Source organism: Solanum lycopersicum, chromosome 4 (assembly GCF_036512215.1).
Source record: "Solanum lycopersicum chromosome 4, SLM_r2.1".
Lineage (NCBI taxonomy): Eukaryota > Viridiplantae > Streptophyta > Magnoliopsida > Solanales > Solanaceae > Solanum > Solanum lycopersicum.
In genome coordinates, this window is record NC_090803.1 from 7335438 (window position 1) to 7358229 (window position 22792).

The 22792-nt window shown below is 32.2% G+C and overlaps 1 long non-coding RNA gene across 1 annotated transcript; it reads left to right on the plus strand.

Annotated features, from left to right (window-relative positions):
- Positions 1 to 14813: 14813 nt before the first annotated feature.
- LOC104646671 (uncharacterized) lies at positions 14814 to 16961 on the plus strand. The gene is made up of 2 exons (XR_740835.4): positions 14814 to 14958; positions 16177 to 16961. It is a non-coding gene; the product is annotated as an uncharacterized lncRNA (long non-coding RNA).
- The last annotated feature ends 5831 nt before the right edge of the window (positions 16962 to 22792 follow it).

A 22792-nucleotide genomic window follows, 5' to 3' on the forward strand; every position in this document is an offset into this window, starting at 1 on the left:
ATATATATATATATATATATATATATATATATATATATATTACCACTGCAAAAATATATTTTTTACCGCTGCAAAGAGTATTAAAGACACTATTGTTAGTTGGTTATAGATTAGATATTACCTGCTGATGTGGCTAATTAGTTAGTTAGATTAGTGATGTGAAAAGTTTGTTATAACTAATTCTTCTAACTAAGCTTTATGATACAGCTGTATATATGTACAAGCAGTGCTCAGTTGAGGACTCATTCATTCAATACACATTTTCAGTTTCCAATTACAGATCTTCTTCTTAGTTTGGATTCTTTGAAACCTCCATTAAAGGAGTCAACATGGTACCAGAGCAGGTCACAGAATCGGCGTCAATGGAGGCAGAGTTTGTAATTCCTTACGCTCATCCTCTTTATTTGCATCCGTCAAATGCTCCAGGATCTGTACTTTGCCCTGTTAAGCTGACAGGATCAGAGAATTATGGATTATGGCGGAGATCTATGCGGATTTCTCTATTGGCGAAACGGAAGTTAGGTTTTGTAACAGGGAGTTGTAAGAAGGCAAGCTTCGAAGCTAAGTAATATGATCAATGGGATACTTGCAATGCGATTGTCTTATCTTGGATTATGAATATTGTAGCTCCTAGTCTCTTGAGTGGTATCGTATATGCATCTGATGCATTTTTTGTTTGGGAGGACCTGCAGGAACGATTTGATAAGGTTAATCTTGTGTGGATCTACCAATTGCATAGGGAGATAGCAACGGTTACACAAGGAATTGATATTGTTTCAGTTTATTATACGAAATTGAAGGAGTTGTGGGCTGAATATGATACGATGGTGATGTTTCGAAGCTGTGAATGCCCAAAGTCGAAGGACTATGTTGATCATCTTCGACAACAACGACTGATGCAGTTTCTTGGAGGGTTGTATGAATCACACTCTCAGTCAAGAAGACAAATTCTTATGAAAACTATTGAACCCACACTCAATCAAGCATATGCGATGATAACAGAGGAAGAAAGTCAGAAGCATGATATGGATCGCAATACTGTTGGAATAAAAAATGTTATTGAAGGAAATGATATTACAGCATTCTGGACTGTTGCTAAACAACTTCCTTCAAAGCCTACAATCAAAAATCCAAATGCATTCTGTGATTATTGTCACTCAAAAGGTCATATGAGGGCTGATTCCTTTCAGTTGGTTGGATATCCTCCATGGTTCAAAGGAAAAAAAAGGAAGGATATAATGTGCAGTATAACAATCCTGTGTCTTCTCAAAATTCACAATTACATAGTACTGAGTATGGTGTTCATAATGCAAGAGATATGGTTGCACCTTCTTATGGAAATTCATCTTTTTCTCAGAATCATAATGCAGGTGAGATACATACACAGGTTGGAGGAATTGATCATAGATCTGGTGAGTTTCCTAGTTATCCTGTGATTGCCTCTCAGAGATTTGGAGATTATAATCGAGCAATAGCAGGGCGAAGTTCTTCTGGATCTGCAGGTACTGCAGGTATCCCTAGTCATGGAGGAGGAATAAATATGGCTTTCACAACACCAGGAGGAGTACTCCATGGATCTGGTTCATACTCAGATAGTTCTCACACATCTGGTGTTGCAGGTACTATCAGTTGTTCTGTAGTGCATAACTCACCTGGTTATAGGTGGATAGTTGACACATGGGCCACTAACCATATGGTATCTACTCATGAGTTGCTTTATGAGACACAAAATTCATCTTCTAATGAATCTAATAAGGTTCATCTGCCAAATGGTCAACAAATACCTATTGCTTTAATTGGGAAATCTAAGCTTGAGCAAGGAGATATATCTCATGTCTTATATGTTCCTGATTTTAATTACAATTTGCTATCAGTTTCTCAACTGACTAAAGAACTACAATGTCGTATGATATTTTATCCTGATCATTACATGCTGCAGGACCTTCACACTGGAGTGGTGAAGGGGACTGGTAATCTGGAGAATGGTCTATACTATTGGTCACACAATGTTACTGATATTGCACCTTTGAATGCTGCTTTAAGTTTGGTGGACACTGCAGATTTATGGCATAAAAGATTAGGACATATCCCTCACAGAATTCTCCAACAGATGCACTTACCACATGTTTCAACTACTTCAAAATATCCATCTTATAGTATTTGTCCTTTGGCAAAACAAACTAGATTACCTTTCCCACAGAGCACTAGTAGATGTAATAATGTGTTTAATTTGATACATGGTGATGTTTGGGGTCCATACAGAACTCCTACTTATGATGGTAATAGGTATTTTCTTACCTTGGTAGATGATTGTAGTCGAATGGTATGGATATTTCTTCTAAAGTTGAAAAGTGATGTTTCTATTGTATTGAAGGACTTTTTCAATCTAATACACAGACAATTTGATGGTCATATGAAGGTATTCAGAAGTGATAATGGTTCAGAGTTTTTTAACTCTCATTGTAGTGAATTTTTTCGAACTGCAGGCATAATTCATCAAAGTTCTTGTCCTTATACCCCTCAACAGAATAGAGTTGTAGAACGAAGACATAGGCAGATTCTTGAGGTTGCAAGAGCCATCAGATTTCAAGCTAATTTGCCCATTAGATTCTGGGGAATATGTGTACAAACTGTTGTTTACTTAATCAATAGAATACCATCAACTGCACTTTCAGGGAAGTCTCTTTTTGTTGTATTCTTTGGGAGGGAACCTTCCTTACAACATCTGAAAGTTGTGGGTTGTTTATGCTATGTTGTTAATCACAATACCAATGGTGATAAATTTGGTGCTAGAGCTATTGAAGCAGTATTTCTAGGCTATTCTACCACTCAAAAAGGATATAGACTTTATAATCCTTCTACCAGGTCCTTTTTTATTAGTAGGGATGTTTCTTTTAGGGAGAATGAATATCCTTTTCAACATGATATTGAGTCTACAACATGTGATTTATCTGATATGTTTGTTTATGATGATCACACTCTTATCATTAATAGACCTGTGTTATCTCATGACACATCTGACTTACCTAGTGCAACATCTGAGTTGTCTAGTGCCACATCCGAGTTACCTATTTTGCCAGATCCTTCTTCCTCATCTAATACATCAACTGATACAGTTGAGGCACCACTTAGAATGTCTACTAGATCATCTAAACCTCCTGGATGGTTACATGGTTTTGTTCATGATGTTTCCTCTCCTAATTCATGTACTGCTCATCCAATTTCCACATATATGTCCTATGCCTCTATGTCTCCTTCTTATTTTCAGTCTCTTTGCAATTTTTCTGCTATACAAGAACCTTCTTCTTATGAAGAAGCTATGCAAAATCCAGAATGGTTTCATGCTATGGATCGAGAGTTGCAGGCTCTGCATGAAAATCATACTTGGCAGCTAGTTACATTGCCTCCTGGAAAGAAGGAAATTGGTTGTAAATGGGTATACAAAGTAAAATTTAATGCTCTAGGGGAGGTGGAAAGATATAAAGCAAGGCTGGTGGCAAAAGGGTACACCCAACAGGAGGGGTTAGATTATCAGGAAACTTTTTCTCCTGTTGTTAAAATGGTCACTGTGAGAGTGGTTTTATCTCTAGCTGCTATGAATGGTTGGCATTTACATCAGATGGATGTGTTTAATGCATTTTTGCAGGGTGATCTGGTTGAGGATGTTTACATGGTTGCTCCTCCTGGTCTGTTAAGAGATGGGGAGTTATCCCAAGTCTGTAAACTCCAGAAATCTCTTTATGGTTTGAAACAAGCTTCGAGGCAATGGAACTTGAAGTTGTGTGGGGCTCTTATTGGTTCTGGTTTTGTTCAAAGTCATCATGACTATTCTTCATTTAACAAGTATTCTAGTTCTAAGATAGTACTCATATTGGTTTATGTCGATGACCTTTTGATAACTGGTTCCAATTCTCAGTTGATTCAGAACACCAAAACTATGCTTCAGGCTCATTTCAAGATCAAGGACTTGGGGGAGATGAGATACTTCCTTGGTCTTGAAATTGCTAGGAATAAAGAAGGCATTATTGTGAACCAAAGAAAATTTACCTTGGACCTCATTTCAGAATTTGGAATGGCAGGCACTAAACCAGTCAGTACTTCTTTAGAAGTTAATCAGAGATTTACTAGTCAGGAGTTTGACATGCATTTTGTACCTCAGGAAACACATGATGATATAACACTCAATGATCCTACAGGTTATCAGAAATTGATTGGTAAGCTTCTCTACCTCACAATGACAAGGCCAGTTATTAGTTATGCAGTACAAAATCTTAGTCAATTTATGCACAAGCCAAAGAAATCTCACATGGATGGATCTTTGAGAGTGGTTAAATAGAATTCACCAGGTCTGGGATTATGTTATCATCTAAAGTCTCCAAACAACTATCAGTATATTGCGATGCAGACTGGGCTACATGTCCTATGACTAGGAGGTCGGTGAGTGGCTTTGTGGTGAAGGTTGGGGAGTCTTTGATTTCATGGAAATCAAAGAAACAGAATACAATTTCACGAAGTTCTGCTGAAGCAGAATATAGGAGTATGGCTAATGCTGTTGCAGAAATTGTATGGTTGATAGATTATATAAAGAATTAAAAGTGGAATTAGAATTGCCAGTCAGGCTATTTTGTGACAGTAAAGCAGCATTGCAGATTGCAGCTAATCCAATATACCATGAAAGAATGAAGCATATTGAGATTGATTGTCACTTCATTCGTGAGAAGATACAAGAGGGTCTTATACAGACAGATCATATACCTTCCAAGATGCAGTTGGCAGAGATGCTAACAAAAGGACTAAGGAGGACACAACATGATTTTTTACTATCCAAGCTTGGCGTATACAATTTATTTGCGCCATACAGCTTGAGGGGGAGTATTAAAGACACTATTGTTAGTTAATAATAGATTAGATATTACCTGCAGATGTGGCTAATTAGTTAGTTAGATTAGTGATGTGAAAAGTTTGTTATAACTAATTCTTCTAACTAAGCTTTATGATACAGCTGTATATATGTACAAGCAGTGCTCAGTTGAGGACTCATTCATTCAATACACATTTTCAGTTTCCAATTAAAGATCTTTTTCTTAGTTTGGATTCTTTGAAACCTCCATTAAAGGAGTCAACAAAGAGCTCCCATCAAAAGTTGATGATGTACCTTGTTCCCCCCACTTTTATTATTCCTGTATTTTATTTGTAATGACTCCTAATTATGATTATTAAATAAAACTCTTATTATCAAAAAAATTGTCAAAACTAGTACGGCGATCTTTTTTCCCTAACCGTTATATGTTCTTTGGTTTCTTCTTAGGATGAATGACTGTGGGAAACTTGTATTTGGCTCGAATTTTCTAATAAATCCTTTTATTTAAGATTCGTCAAAACACTTAAATTTAATGTTCATATTTATAAATTCATATATTTGTTCTCGAAGTATGTAACAACATTCATTTCTCTGATAAAAAAAGGTCTATGCATGTAAGGGGGAGGAGCATTTTTCTCATTATTGTTCCAATGTTCATATGGAACCCTACTAGGGGAGTGCAGAATCGACTAGCTGAAGATGGAAATCTCCTTAAGTTTCATTTGGTGCTAATTACTTCTCCAATGGAGAAATTGAATTGATCAACCACCTCTTATATATCTTACTCACAACGATAACCTATTTAGTGTAATCTCACTTGTGGGATATGGGGAAGTTGAAGTATATGCAGACTATTAGAAGTCCACATCACCTAAAAAAACTTGTCAAAAAACTTCAAATATGTCATCGAACATTTAAAAAAAGTTCATCCATGCCATCTATTAAAAGTTGAGCTCAACCATGTCATTGTCGCAACAGAAAGGACGACCCACTCGTGCTATTTCCAACAGTAGGATTTGATGGTTTTGCGAAACCTTTTTTTCCATGTGGCCTCTTGTCAGCGGTCCAAAATTAAAACCCTTCTAATTTAATTAAATTTGAAATTAAAACCCGACTCATTAACATCATATTCGACCCATCCGCTACAACAAAAATGATCATTAGCGGCAATCTAAATATGTATTTTTAACGGCACTTGTAAATCCTTGTATATGTTCCTAAAGCCTTTAGCGACATTGGTTCTAATGACACTTAACTAATGCTAGTAAAGACTTTAACACTCTTTATTCATATCAATATTTAATGCCGCTAAAAGTTTGTTGGAATTTTGACCCCAAAAATTTGCCTAAGGAACATGTTTATTCTATATTCCTTTGCAAATTACAGGAGTTACGCATTGAGCAGCAAATAAAATAATGTCACAGTATTTTATCGCAGAAAACCCCAACTAATAAGGGTAAAAACCACCACTTACACCTATGTAGGATTTAACTCTACTTTATTAAACTTTAAACCTCAACACAAGATTACAAACCTATGTAACCTAAGGTATTATAAACTCTAAATCTGAGAGGAATTATAAACTCTAATTCCTAGATAAGAAATTATAAACTCTAATTCCTAATTACCCAAGACAAAAACCCCCAAGTTTAAGTCTTCTACCGTCCGTCAAAATTCTCAAACTTTTTAGACGAATTCTACACACACTCGATTGTAATCAAAACTCTTAAATACAATCTTACATCTTTTTCCTCACAAAATGGCAACACTTCCAATAAACTCTCAAAACTCTCTCAAACCTCTTTATCGTGTTTTGATCTTCTCTCTACGTAAGTGCGTAATTTTTCTCAAGTGAAACTATCGCCTTATTTGTAGATGTGGACTTGAATCCAAAACCTATTTCAACTAGAAATCCACTTCATGTAAGACTCTTCTTTTGTGTGGAACTCCTAGTTCAACTCGAACTTTTCTTCCCCGCATCTTTAACTTCTTGTATGAATCAACTTTGTCTTTGCCTCCACAAAACCTTGTTAAGTTCAACTTGGATTCTTTATCACTGCCCAATAAATCTTACGCTTCTTTCCTCTCTGTCGTAAGTCTTCCTTAAACAAGTAAGTAGTAGTTTTCCTTCTTTCATCTTTATATCCTACTTCTCTTAGGATTCCTATTCGATTAAAAAATTATCTTGCTTGCGAATTCCTTTATAAAAGAAAACTTTCTGTACTGGTTCCTCTTCGAAAAATAAATAATTCCACAACTTTATAAGTTTTAATTCACTTGGTTGACGTTCTCCTTATCCAAGTCGAATTCGATCTGAAAGGAACACGTCGTGTAACCAGTTTCTTTAATCTATTTATCTATTTGTCAATTATTAAAATCTTTCTCGTTCTAACAAATTTCCCCTTTTTGATGATGACAAATTTTATCTGCTTGCGTGAATAGGTAAGTACACACATAACTTATATGTATGCTGGCCAAATTCTTTTCTCTATCTTCCAGTAAGCCTTGTTAAACTTAGATCATGTTTGCTGAACTTTTTTCATGATGCAATTTTTTCATTCTTCAAAATATACATATTCATGTGTACCTATCAAATTCTCCCTATTTAATGATGACAAACAATTGCTTCTTGTGTGAATAGATCAATCTGTGTTATCTCAGTTTCTTAAATCTCAATACATAAAGCAAACACATTAGCGGATCAAGTTAGATCAATTGGGTTATAAATATTATACAAATATTCACTTTTCTCTTTTGGCATCATAAAACACTCTGAAGGCATACACCATACTAAGAGATACAAATTTGATACTCATGGCCACTAGGGTTATCACCTACATAAAGACTTAAAAGTCAAGAACTTGGTTAGCTATAGCAAAGCATTTGCACAATATAGGAGATAGACATGAACCAGAAATTCAAACTCAACATTAGCATTATTCAAGAAGCATATACACCACAAATGTAATCAAAACTAAAGATAGAAACAAACACTTGTGATGAGAAAAAAAAAGTTGTGAAGTCAAAGGCTAGAGGGGCTAGTTATATCAAAAGATCAGGCATGAAAAGGTAAAAGTCATTTTTCAGCAGCAAAAATATCTTTTGGATTAACAAAGACAGCAACCTTCTCAATTTTAAAGGTATTCTTGGTCTATGCACGCTTAATTTTTTTAATCACTTTTAAGGAACTTGTTCAATCAATATTGTATCCTCTGCAGAAACAATAGTTCACTCATCTTTAATTTCAATAGAGACAGTAAGAGGAACAAATTTTCTTGAATATCATTTGTAAAAGAACATGTTCTCTTAATTTGTTCCTAGGACATGGTACTATCAGGTGCATCACTAACTATAATACTTTTTGACATCAATCTGAAATCCTAGTTTATATGATTCCCAATAGAAGAACTAGGTTTGACAGATGGGTCTCACATCGATTTCCCCTCATTAGATGCACCCAAGTTGAGCCTAACAAGTAAACTTTGTTCAAGTGTAGGGTCCCCAAAATATTTCCCCTTACAAGATAAATCTTCCAAGACTTTACCCAATACAAATGATTCCCCCTAAGAACCGGCACACTCTACTTTCTCAATCTATTTTTTATAAGGCATCAAAGTAGAGATGTCCTCCACCAAATTCATCTCAACCATAGACCATCACATTGAGATAAGACTTTTTAAGAAGATATTTGTTTTGGTAGTACTGAGGGCATGAATATCTTTTGGGATAAGTGGAAGAACTAGGTTTTAAGTGCATTGACTTTATATTTAATCATGAATAATTATACTGTACATATCTTAGATCTCTTGATAATGCTAAATTTTGCTTTAATTTTACTAAGTCTCTCTCTTGTGCCAGATGCAAATACAATGATATAGTGCATGAGTAGCATGACTTTGAAAGTGGTATAGAGACATACAACTTAATGTACAAAATTGAGTATAGAATTCAAGATTAGAGGGCAGTATGTGCAATATTCATTAGCAATTGAGGTATACTCATTTGACCTTAATCATCCCCAAATTCCAAATTTTTCCTTTTGGAAGTGTTTTCCTTGGCTGATTATATTTTGATTGATGGACTAGCAAGTTACACACTTTGATCATCTGAGTGTGCATAATTGTTCGATACTGCATTGGTTGAACCTGTTTCTTTCACATGGTTCTTCAGTGTTTCCTATTGTTATAAACTCCCTTTTTTTTCACTGTCAAAGCTATTGTTCCGTTCTTTTCTTTTACAAGTGAGAGGAATTTTTTCTAATTTCAATTATGCATCTGGAGCAACATGTTCATTGTTGAATGTTACGTGCTTCCTCTCACTTTTCCTGCAAATTCAAAGGTTAGATTTAGGAACTCAGGCTAGCTTGGGTCCTTTGTATTGATAAAAAGGATGAATCAGATCTCTATTAATTCATATTGGTTTAAAAAATAGATTTTTTCTTTTGCCCCAACCTATTCCTTTGACGTGATTCCTTTCTTTTAACATGGTTGATTTTTCTATTTGAGGCAGTTTTGAAGTTCTTATCCATGTGACCTATAACTATTGGGCTGGTACCCCTTGAGTGACCACTACTACCAGAATGTGTGCACAAATAAGAGGTTTTCTTAGGGACTTCTTTAACAAAACATATTCTACCTTCAGTGTTATGTGTTCTATTATGGAGTTGAGCCACAATCGTTGAGGATTGAATCCATTTGTTTGCCCCCAAAAGCTCATACTTAGTTCTAGCTAGGTCAAGATTTATTCTTCTAGATTTTTCCCTTTAAGAAGATAGTTCATTACTTAACCTCATTAGATCTTGGTCACATCTGATTTGGTCACCAATAATTTTTTCTTTTTCATTCCCGATAACACTTTGTTTCCAAATTTCAGATTTGAGACTCAAAATGCAGGAATCAAGTTGTTGTACCTGTTACTTTAGGAGTTGATTTTCTTTCTTGAGATCTGAATTAATTTTTTCAAGATCAATATATTCAAATTTTAAACTGGCAAAGCAAGCCAGTAATTGATCTCTATTTTGATTCAAGCCTTGAAGATTATTCATGAGAGTAGATAATTTTTTCTTTGAAAAACATTTTAGTTTATTTGTAAGTTCAAAAAAATTTACCTCCCTTTTCTCAATGTCTGATTCAGATTCTGGTTCAGATTCCTCCATGGCCATCAAAGCAACATCTTCTGTATCATCTTCAATTGAGTTGTCTGAACGTGTTCTCCAAGCAGTATACATAGAAATGTCAGATTTTTTTTCTTTGTTCAGGGACAATTTTTTCTCATAGTTTCCACCTTTCTTGAGAAGCTTTCTGAGGCTTTTGTTGATCATGACTATTTCCTCATCATCCCAATCAGATTTATCACTCTTATTTGCTTTGACAGAAAAAATCATATCTTTGCTTCTTTTACTCATTTTTGTATTATCAACATTCATCTCGTAAGTCTTTAGATTTCCTACAAGTTCATCCAAGCTCATGGTTGTCAAATCATTTGCTTCTCTAATTGCAGTGACCTTGATATCCCATGACCTAGGTAAAATCCTCAACACTTTATCCACTTGTTCCTCGGTAGTATATATTTTTCCCAATGACACCAATTCATTCATAATAATAGTGAATCTAGTAATCATATATTAAAGAGATTCATCATTCTCCATTTTAAATGCTTCATATTTTGTGGATAGTCTAGCAATTCTAAATTTTCTTACTTGAGGAGTTCCTTCATGTGCATTGACTAGTGTGTCCCAGATTTATTTCGTTGTAGCACAACCAGAGATGTGATTAAACTCGTCTAGTCCAAGTCCACATACAAGGATATGCTTAGCTTTAGTATTCTTAGCGAGCATTCTATAATCAGCTTCTCCATATTGTGCTTTGGGCTTTGGAATAACATTCCCTTCATCATCCTTCATCATAGGAATATGACGACCATCAATAACTCTCATCCATAACTCATAGTCCTTGGCGTATAGAAAATCCTCCATTCTTGTCTTCCACCATGCGTAGTAATGTTCATTGAATAGTGGTGGTATGTTGATGTTATAACATTCACCGTGTCCAAAAGGAGGTGCGGAATTCATAGTGATCTTATCTTGAGTGCTTAGATTCTACAAAGATAACCTACTCTAATATCAATTGTTGGAATTCAGACCTCCAAAATTGCCTAAGGAACAAGTTTATTCTATATGTTCTTTGCAGATTACAAAAATTACGTTTTGCGAAGCAAATAAAATAATGACACAATATTTTATCGCGGAAAACCCCAAATCATAAGGGTAAAAACCACGACCTATACCTATGTAGGATGTAACTCTACTTTATTGAACTTCAAACCTCAACACAAGATTACAAACCTATGTAATCTAAGGAATTATAAACTCTAATTCGTAGAGGAATTATAAACTCTAACTTCTAGAGGAATTATAAACTCTAATTCCTATCTAAAAAACTATAAACTCTAATTCCTAATTACCCAAGATTAAAAAAAAACCCAAGTTTAAATCTTCTACCGTCCGTCAAAATTCTAAAACTTGTTAGACGAATCATACGCACACTCAATTATAATCAAAACTCTTAATTACAATCTTACAACTTTTTCCTCACAAATTGGCAACACTCCCAAGTAACTCTCAAAAGTCTCTCAAACCTCTTTATCGTGTTTTGATCTTCTCTCTACGTAAGTGCGCAATTTTTTCTCAAGTAAAACTATCGTCTTATTTATAGATTTGGACTTGAATCCAAAACCTATTTCAACTAGAAATCCACTTCATGTAGGAATCTTTTTTTTTGTGGAACTCCTAGTTCAACTCGAACTTGTCTTCTCCGCATGAATCAACTTTATCTTTGCCTCTACAAAACCTTGTTAAGTTCAACTTTGATTCTTTATCACTGACCAATAAATCTTACGCTTCTTTCCTATCTGCCGTAAGTTTTCTTTAAACAAGTAAGAAGTAGTTTTCCTTCTTTCATCTTTATATTCTACTTCTCTTAGGTTTCCTATTCGACTAAGAAAACTATCTTGCTTGCGAACTCCTTTATAAAAGGGAACTTTCTGTACTGGTTGCTCATCGAAAAAGAAATAATTCCACAACTTTATAAGTTCTAATCGCGTGGTTGAAGTTCTCCTTATTCAAGTCGGATTCGGTTTTAAAGGAACACGTCGTGCAACCTGTTTCTTTCATCTATTTCTCTATTTGTCAATTATCAAAGTCTTTCTCATTCTAACAAATCCCCCTTTTTGATGATGACAAATTTTATCTGCTTGCGTTGAATATGTAAGTACACACATAACTCATATGCATGCTGCCCATGTTTTTTTTCTCTATCTTCCAGTAAGCCTTGTTAAACTCAGATCATTTTTGCTAAACTTGTTTCATGATGCAATCTTTGTCACTCTTCAAAATATACATATTAATGTGTACCTATCAAAGTTGTTTATACTGTAGTGCCCTAACCCGTTTCCATATTATTTCTTTCCAGACTCTTAGATCGATCGATTGAGAAGAAACTGACAGATTAATAAATCACTATACATTGTAGAAGAAAAAACTGAAAGATTAAGGCTTGTACCTACTGAATTTTTGAAGCTTTTGTAGAGGAGTCAAACATTTAAAATGAGAGAAGTTTTAAAATCTAAGAATTTGGAGGAGAAATAAAATGGAAACGAATTAGGTTGGGTCATGTAAGATGTTAATGTACTTCTCAAGTAAATGAATAAGAGAAATTAAAGATTATATTAATGAATAAAACTGTGGAGTACATGCTCCTTATATAAGAGTTGTTAGGCTTGCTACACTTGGAATCATACTACAATATAAATATAATTACAAGAGTAGAGGTTGACCACTACTACTACGACTATACCTCTTTAACAGAATACAATAGCCTAGTCGCACTCAACTAATACAGTAGCCTAATCCTAGTGGTCGTGTATATAGAAAAATCATGGTTATATATAAATAAAAAAAGTTACTTGACTAATTTTGAATTTACTACTGTCTATTGCCATAGCAAGTACTTAGTGGAGTTGTTAAATTACCGAACAAGTTGACTTGAATATTATCGTTAACATAATAAAAGATTGTGTCTCTCTCTTGCTGCTTTCTTTTGGTTGTTTGTGTGCACACGTGGTGTTTTCAACTTTTGAGTTGAGAAAATTAGATTTAATATATATATATATATACCTCATAATTATATTTTTTATCACTGTCAATAATACTCCTTAATAACAATAACTTAAAATATCGAAACTAACTGCAAAGAGCTCCCATCAAAAGTTGATGATGTACCTTGTTCCCCCCACTTTTATTATTCCTGTATTTTGTTTGTAATGACTCCCAATTATGATTATTAAATAAAACTCTTATTATCAACAAAAAAAAAATTGTCAAAACTAGTAAGGTAATCTTTTTTCCCCTAACGATTATATGTTCTTTGGTTTCTTCTTAGGATGAATGACTTTGGGAGACTTGTATTTGGCTCGAATTTTTTAATAAATCCTTTTATTCAAAAGATTCGTCAAAACACTTAAATTTAATGAAACGTAATATTTTAAACTATTTTCTCATTCAATTAGTGTGTGTAAGACAACTAATTATATGTGGAATTTCACATTATTTCAAATGACACATTAAAAATTAAATGTTAATAAGTAAATAGGCATAATATATAAATATGTCTTTAACTTGACTTTACTTGGCATCTATGCACTCTATCTTTGAGTGTGCATACATAAGTAGACATATTTGATATACGTAGCGTCGTACATGATAATTTTATATCCTATGTGGCATCCTACATATATTAGTGTCTTCTTCAAATTTAAAGATCTAAAACTAATCAACACTATTTTAATATCATTATATCAACTTTAAAATTCAACGCAACACTATTTTTATATCATTATATAAACATTTCAGATTTTGGAGTCATGCTTTATTATTCCAACTTTATGTTATATATTTTTCATTGAAAATTTACATTGTTTACACTTTTGTTTCTTTATGTTCGCGTATATCCTAATCCTATCTCCCCGGATCTTATTTGTAGGATTACACTTTGTTTGTTATAATTATTTTATTTATATGTGTCAACTAAAAAATATAACACTTCTTTATGAAGTTTGACTTTAGATCCCCAAACTAGTTGAGATGACCTTGCACTTAGGATGTGTACGTCTATTTGTGCAACTTTATACAAGTTTAAATGTCTACTTATGCACATTCAAAATTGAAAGATATAATAGCCAAATTCAAGGGAGGCTCAACATAATTCGAGGCCTAAAGCGAAATTTTTATTAGAGGCCTAAAATCTAAATAAACTTTATCTGTATTTATTTATTTTTCTTAATTTCTAGATATAAATTACTACTTAACATCTTTATATAAATGTTTTGTTCAGATTTTTTTTCCATTGAGACAATTATTATATGTATTATTAACATAATTCTATAAATAATAAGTTAATAAACTTTAAAGATAAGTATTTGAATCATAAAATTCGATTCAAAAAGTTGATAACTTGGTATACCCACTTTAATATAAAAATTAACAAAGAAATTGAAAAAAAATTGTAATGCACTTTGTTCAACACTTTTCGACTACTGATTTGTATTTTTTGGGAGTGTATCACTCTAACTATCAAAGATTTGAAAAATAAAATGTAAAAAGAGTTAAAAAGGATAAATAATATGAAAGTTAGCAAAGAAAATATAAAAATTCAAAATAATATTTCCTTGATTTCTTCTATAATAGAGTTAGAATACATAATTATTTATTTTTAAAAAATTGAGGCCCCAAATATTGGAGGCCTAAGGACAATGCCTTAAATTTTGAAGGCAAATGCCGGCCCTGATTAAATTAAGAGACATATTTATATATATATATATTATATCATAAATAATAATTGACTTGTTGAGTCAGCAGACTTCTCCTTATCTTTCCATAAGTGGCCAACATTTTTTTGTGTTGAAAGACCAAAACAAAACCACACATAAAATGTTATGTTATGTTATTATATATGAATATGAATGTTCGATCACATTTCATAGAAACAACAGACCAAAAAAAAAAAAACAAATAATAGAAGGAACAGCCAAATCAATAAGAGGTATTTCTTTTTCTAGATTTTTCTTGTTCTATGCTAAACAATTACTCTTTATTAATTCTTTTGCTACATAATATTTTCTAGTGTAGAGGGAAAAGAGAATGAGATTATAAAAAAAAATTGCTTCTATTATTTATTTGTGAAGAAAAACATTTTATTGGTCTTCACCCAAATAACTTACATGCTTCAAAGAGTACTACCACATCTCTAATATTCTCACTATTAGAAGTAGGAGTGTGTTTTATCGCGCGAATTAATGAGAAATTATGTTTTAAAGCATATCTTTAACTCATTAATTTTCAAGAAATTAGTTGTTCACTGAAAAAATATATGGTATAAAACAAATATTAAGTTTGAAAAAATAAAGAAATTTTTAGTCGTAAAGCTTTCTAATTTTTGGGTTAAAAACATTATTATTATTTTTTCTCATTTTTTTTCAATTAAAATGTAGGTGGGAATAATCACAGAATATTTTTCTTTAGAAAATTTCAATAGGAAAATAGTGTCTTTTTAGTGGTGTATTTATTTTAATTTATTCGACTGGCTTTGGTTTAATACAAAATTTAAAAAAATAATAAAAATATTTGAATCTTATAATCTTAAACTACAAATATGTAAAATGTATCAAAGTGCATTTTAATCTTTTAAACATAAATATATAAATATATGATGTTAAAAATTAGAATCTACAAAAATATGAAAGGGACATTCTTCTTAAAGTTAAAAGAAAAAAAAAGTAAAGAAAAACAAATTAAAAATGAGTGTATATGTTTTCATTAAATTAATGTGTATATTACTTCCTGGTCTTTTTTATTTTAATAGATCAAATTAGTTCTTTTTCAGCAGCTTAACTTTTGACAAGAAATATATAGTGGGGTTCTTTTTATAAAGTAAAATGAGTGTTGATATATTGCTTTGTCTTTTTTTCTTTCTAAATCAAAATTCTACAATGAATATACGCTACAATAAAATTAGCGGTATTTAATTTTTAATTGTCATTAGATATGTATTTTTAGTAGTAATTGTCACTCTTTGTATATGTTCCTATAGCCTTTAGCGACACTGATTCTAATGGCACTTAACTAATATCGTAAAGACTTTAGCACTCTTTATTAGTGTCAATATTTAATACCGCTAAAAATTATTTTTGTTATAATGATATTGCTTTGGATTAATAGTAAAATGAGTTGACACTTAAAAAAAGATAATGTCTTTTTGTAGGAATTAGAGTTGAAGAAAGTAGGAAGACACACTCCATTGAGATTACCTCAATAGATGACCAAATTCCACTACTTCTTCAAATTGAAAAAGATGAGGTAATTTTTTTCATTAACCCACTTTTATTAGGGGCAATATAAGGAAATAATATATAGATGTGTCCTTTAACTTGATTTCAATTTACATATATGCCTCCAACTCTGGATATACCTAATAGACACTTAAACCTGTATAAAATTAAACAAGTAAACAGATACGTCATATGTGACTATGACTCTAAACCATTATAAATTGAAGAAGAGAGGAAAGTGGATCATTTAATTGACATAAAGTACACAAACAAGATCCATTAGGATCACAGACAAAGGAATTTGTAAATCAAATGTTTGATTTAGACAATTTGTCTATTGAATCGAGTACCATATTCAAAGTAAATGTGTGGCTACGTGAATCAAATCTAGTTGCTTAGATGGTCTCTATTGGTCCTTACCACAAGAGAAAATCACCAACTTGGTCTAATGAAAAAGTACAAATTATTGTACCTACAATGATTTCTTCAACGAAAAGAGGGGCTTGATATCGGAAGTTGCATTAGTGAATTGGAGAAACAGAAGGAGGAAGTGGTGAAGTGTTATAATGATATAGAAGACCTAGATAGTGATAATAGTCATGAATTTTTGTCAAATGTCGTTGCTCGATGGTTATTTTGTGATTGAGTTTATTTGAGAGTGTCATGAAGTATATTCACAAGTAAAACGATTATAAATATTAGTGATACTTACATATTTCGAGAGTTGATGTTACTTGAAAATCAACTTCCTTTCTTTGTCCTCGACAAACTTCATGACATGAATTACCATTGGCAATACTAGTGGGTAATTCATTTACCTTTTTCATTGACTTGCCAAAAATGACCCTTGAATCCTTTAAAGAGACAAAATTATATGCAAAAGATATCAAACATTTACTACATTTAGTATACATATTTTCATGTCAAGGGAAAGTCGTCCGATGACATAACATGGCATATGGTTATGCCAAATGCAACAGAGCTTTCTGTTATGACAATAAAAACAAAGATAATATTGGCGCGATACGACAAAATTTATTTGATAGTATAAAGTTTGAGAAAGGATTGATGGAAATCCATCCTGCGAAATCTCATTGCTTATGAGCAACAATCATCCAATGTGATGCCAAAATATTTCCATGGAACAGAATGAAGGCAAATTTAGAGCATAATTATTTTAGTCGTCCTTGGGTAGGAGCTTCAACTGTGACAGCCATCGTACTTCTCATACTCACTACTATACAGACTATTTTAGCTATCACATGTGCAAATTTGTAAGTAGTAATTATCATGATTGTCTCAATTTTAGTGTCTCCAATTTGCATTTATGTTGATGAACTTATGAGATTTTCATGTCCCCTTGGGTTTTATATTGAATATGTTAATTTAGATACTTTTAAAGTATCTATGTATGTCACCTCATATACAACAATATTTATTAGATAACTCGCAAGCGAGCACATTAAGATCTAAGAAAACAATCTCCTACACCTTTTATTTGCATTCACATGCGTCAGCCAAAAGCACCCAATATATATATTGTATAATTACTAGACTGGGCGAAGGATACAAGAAGTGGCATATTGTCAATTCTCCAAGAGCAAAAAGACTGATTCATCTAATTTTCATGGTTTATTCTAGCTCTATTAAGATCGGCATTGCGTTAAGGATGTGAAAGTGGTGAGGATGAGAACTACGGGGTTGGTATAGAAACGTTTTCAGAATTTTGATAGGATGAGTGCATTGTTACAAAAAAAGAAATTTATGATTCAAATTTGACTGGTTTAACCTTTAGTGAACTTGTCAAACTTTTTAAGAAATTATAGGTCAAAAATAATTCTTATCTATTCAAATACGTTGGAGATTGGTTAATCCTTTTTGGATGAAAAGAAAATGTAATTAAACATCGTAATTTCATGATAATTTCGATCTACTTTTAAAATTTATGGATGAATTTTTTTCAACTTATTTATTAAACATTAAAAATAAATAAGAAGCTCACTTAATTTTCAAAAAAATAATAATAATAGCAATCTCCCATCGTACTAAATACAACTTAAAAGTGTTCTTCTCCAACTAATTAAATATCACATTTTAAAATAAATGGTGGTTTGAACACACACACAAAAGTGGTAAATACTATAATATGTTTTCTTAAATGTGATGTCTTCATTCTATGATACCTTTCTTAAAATGCATATTATTTCATGTTAGTAATATATAGACAGGTTTGCAAGAAAATCTATATATATAGTATATCTTGGGCAGGAGTTTCAATTATGGCAGCCATCATACTCCTCATACACTATTAAAAAGGGGAAAATTGTATATAATAGCAAATAAATAACCTAAACTAAATGAAATAGCGAGGGTTTGATTTAATTGTGCTCCATAGCAAACATTAGCTAAAATTTGTCAGCGTCTCTCTCCTAAAAATCTCGCTCGCCACTCTCCATTCTCGCTCGTCTCTCTCGCTTTATACACAGAAGTGTATAATTCTGTTTCTGTTTTGTATAAAGCGAGAGAAAATTGTATATACACATGCAAAAATATATATATTCGTGTTATACACTTAATTATACAATTTACAAACATTTTACTTCAAATATTGCAGAGAAAAAGACCAGCGAATTATACAATTGCAGTGAAATACAATTTTCTCTAGCTTTATACAACAGAAGTGTATATATTGTGTTTCTGTTTTTGTATAAAGCGAGAAAAACATATATCTTCTTGCTATATATTTATAATTATGCAATATACATACATTTTAATTCGATTCAACTGTATGCAAAACAAATTATACAATTGCAGCGAAATAGGTCAGCGAATTATACAATTGTATATGTATAGCAAATTATACGGTTTTATGTTTGCTATGGAGCGCAATTATGCAAAGTTTGCTATAGCATACAAATATGAATTTTTTATTTGCTATATGTGAAAGTTGCCCATTAAAAAAATTGAAATTAGCTACTAATTTCATTGTTAGTTCGTCACTATTTAGCTAACAAATATTCGTCACTAAAGAGGATTAGCAACGGCTTTTGATGTTTAACTATAAAATTTGTCCTTCGCTAAATTCAATTTTTTAAATAGTGATACTCATAATTATATAGACGATTCTAGCTTTTACAGTTAAGTGATTAAACATATACTAGTTAATTAGTCATCATAATTATAGTTTTATTTAATTACTATTTGCGACCAATATTAAGTGATAATTATATAGGGTTTTTTCTTTCTTGTTTTTTTGCATAATTACATGGATTGAGGTTTCGAGTTTTATATAATTCACGTGTTTGTATGATTTGAAATTTGTCTAACTATTTAAGATAAGATATTTGTGCTTGTACAAATTTATTATTTCGAACTTATACAAAAATAATTCAATTATGCAAACTCATCTGTCAATTATACAAACCCACGAATTATACAATGAAAAGAAAATAAATTATAACTACATTTTGTAATTATACAAATTGTAACTATGGAGCATTAAATAAATGTATTATAATAACTATTTGCGAAATTTCCAAAAGAGGAGGTAAACATTTAAAAAATGTTCTTTCTTTCTTTAAAGAATTCTGGACATAGGGACGCAGTGCATGAGCTGTATGTGTAATAAATTATTTAATGGTGAATAACTTGTAAAAATTAAGTTTTGCTCCTAACTTTCTATTTGCCCTCAAAGTAAAATATCTGGGATATAATATTGTATAATATTCTTTCATAAATATTCGTTCCACATTACTTGATTATTTATTGAATTAGAATATAATTTAAGAAAAAAATTAAAATAAAATATTTTAATATTGTACGAGGCTTCATAGCCGAACTTTTAATATTTCTTAAAAATATTAATATTTTAATTTATTATATTGTTGATTTATGTAATTTGTCATTTGTTTAATTTGAAAAAAATACACTTAGTTATTAAAATAATGGAGAAAATTAAGAAAAATAATATTTCAAATAAGGTAATTTTTTTAAATTTAAACCAACAAAGTTATCATAATTACGAATCATAATTTCGGTATAACTTTAAGTAGGCCTAGATTTTTTTTCCACTATTCTTATGCTCTTTTCATCTTTTATTTTTGAGATTAAATTTACAAAACTTCTTTTCTATTATACTGTTTGATTGCACATTAACATTACTTCTCTCTCCCTTAAGCCTCAAATTATCAATATTAATTTTAAATCTTTATTGAAAATATTCAATCTATATCGAATTGAAGTCTATTTGTCACGACCCAAAATGAGCCGCGAGTGGCACCCACACTTATCCTCCTAGGTGAGCGAACCAACAAATCTAAACCCCAACATTTACCAATATTTCAATCATAATGAACAAAATATAATGCGGAAGACCCAAAACTTAGTAATATAACCAAATAAATAAGCTTCTAAAGTTTAATATTTATTTATCCCAAAATCTGGAAGTCATCACATCAAGAACATCTATCCTCAAATTTCTAAATCTAAGAGTATTTAAGAAGCTAAAATAAGTAAAAACATGGTCCATGTCCGAACTTCAAGACATCAAAACGTGAAGGAGAGAATCCAGCACGAGCTAGGAATAATAGCTCACCCTGAACTCTGATGCACCAAAGACTGGCTAGAGCTGAGGACGAGTCAAAGTCGATGGCACGCTTGCTGCACTCCACAAATAACAAAGAAGAAAATTACAAGTAGGGGTCTGTACAAGGAACACGTACTGAGTAGGTATCATCGGCCAACTCAAAATAGAAAACAATATATACTGAATAATACTATAAAATCAACCACGATACTTAACAGGTGACAAGCAACAAGTACAAGAACCATTGGCAACAACACCAAGCACACCTATGAGGACTCAAGCCTCCACACCATACTCATTTGGGAAATAGGTTCTTCAAATTTGAGTATATTAACCTAATTCAAGATTCCTTCTCTTTATTATTATCGTGTCGGAACGTGACACTCCGATCCCCTAATACGTGTCCGAACGTGACACTCCGATCCAATATTACCGTGTCGGAACGTGACACTCCGATCCATATACCTCATTATTTTATTTCATCAAGTCTTCTCTATGTCAAGGAGTCATCTTAATAGAGAGGATTTAAGATTGAAGATTTTCACAGTCTCATCATTCTAACCCACCACAATCACACAATCAAAACATACAAACACACAATTAAGCACATAAAAAACTTTACAATACCACCCAATACATATCGATCACTATTTAGAGTTTATCTATCATATAGAAATTAAACCATAACCTACCTCCACCGAAGAATCGTGATCAAGCAAGCTACCTTCCCAATGCCTTTGTTGTCCTCTTCGTTCTCTCTCTCTCGCTCGTTCTCCCTTTCCTGTTCTTTTTATTTTTCTTCTTCAGATTCTTTTTCTTTTACCCTAATTATCATATAATCCTTTATGATAAAAGTAACCCACTATTTATTTCCCTATTATCTTCTTTAACCCCCAAGTAAATAAATTATTGAACTTACCCCACTAATTTCATAATTATAATCATGAATAGTCCAAAACACCTATTTAAATTTTAGCGGAAATCCAACCCAGGGTGGAGTTACGCAGCTTGTGACGGTCCATCGTATCTCTGACGGTCCGTCCTGCAGGTCCGTCACAAAGTTCAGAGAGTTAATTTCAGTAGTGAGGTTACGCAACTTATGACGGTTCGTCGTATCTACGACGGTCCGTGCTGCAGTTCCGTCGTAAAGTTCAGAGAGTCGATCTCAGTACCCAGATTTCAGAGTTGAAGTGTTTTGGAACGAAGACCCTCAAAGGACCGTCGTGCCTATGAAGGTTCGTCCTACCTGTCGTTGAGGGTAATGAGGAGAGCAGCAGAAGAAATTACACAAGTATGGAACGATGGAGTCCATCACAGTCCGTCGTGACCATGACGGTCCGTCGTGTGATCCGTCGACCCAGTCAGTTTTTATTGAAAATAATTCTACTGCTCGAACCGACTAAACAGGTTGTTACACTATTGATTTAAGATTTTTGCTAGCAATGAAGAAGCTTTTAGAATGAATTCAGAATAAAAAAAATACAAATTTTGTTGGCATACAAAGTGAGATTGAAAAACCTAAAACTTGTTAGTATACTTAATACAAAAAAATTAAAAAAAATACAAAACTTGTTGGCATATAAAGTGAGATTGAATTACAAAGTGAGCATAAAAAATCTAAAATTTGTTGGCATAAACTTAGAATTAATATAAAATAAAAAAGAAATACAACACTTGTTAGCATACAAAATGAGCACAAAAAATACAAAACTTGTTGACATACATTTAGAATTAATACAAAAAAAATACAAAACTTGTTGACATATAAAGTGAGATTGAAATAGATGTTGTAACATAAAGTGAGCACAAAAAATCTAAAACTTGTTGGCATACACTTCGAATTAATCAAAATAAAAAGGGAAAAGTCATAGATTCACCCCTGATGTTGTACCGAAAAGTCATTTACACGCTTAAACTATTGAGGCGAACTATTAAACACTTATACTACTCAAAAGTGAATTTAA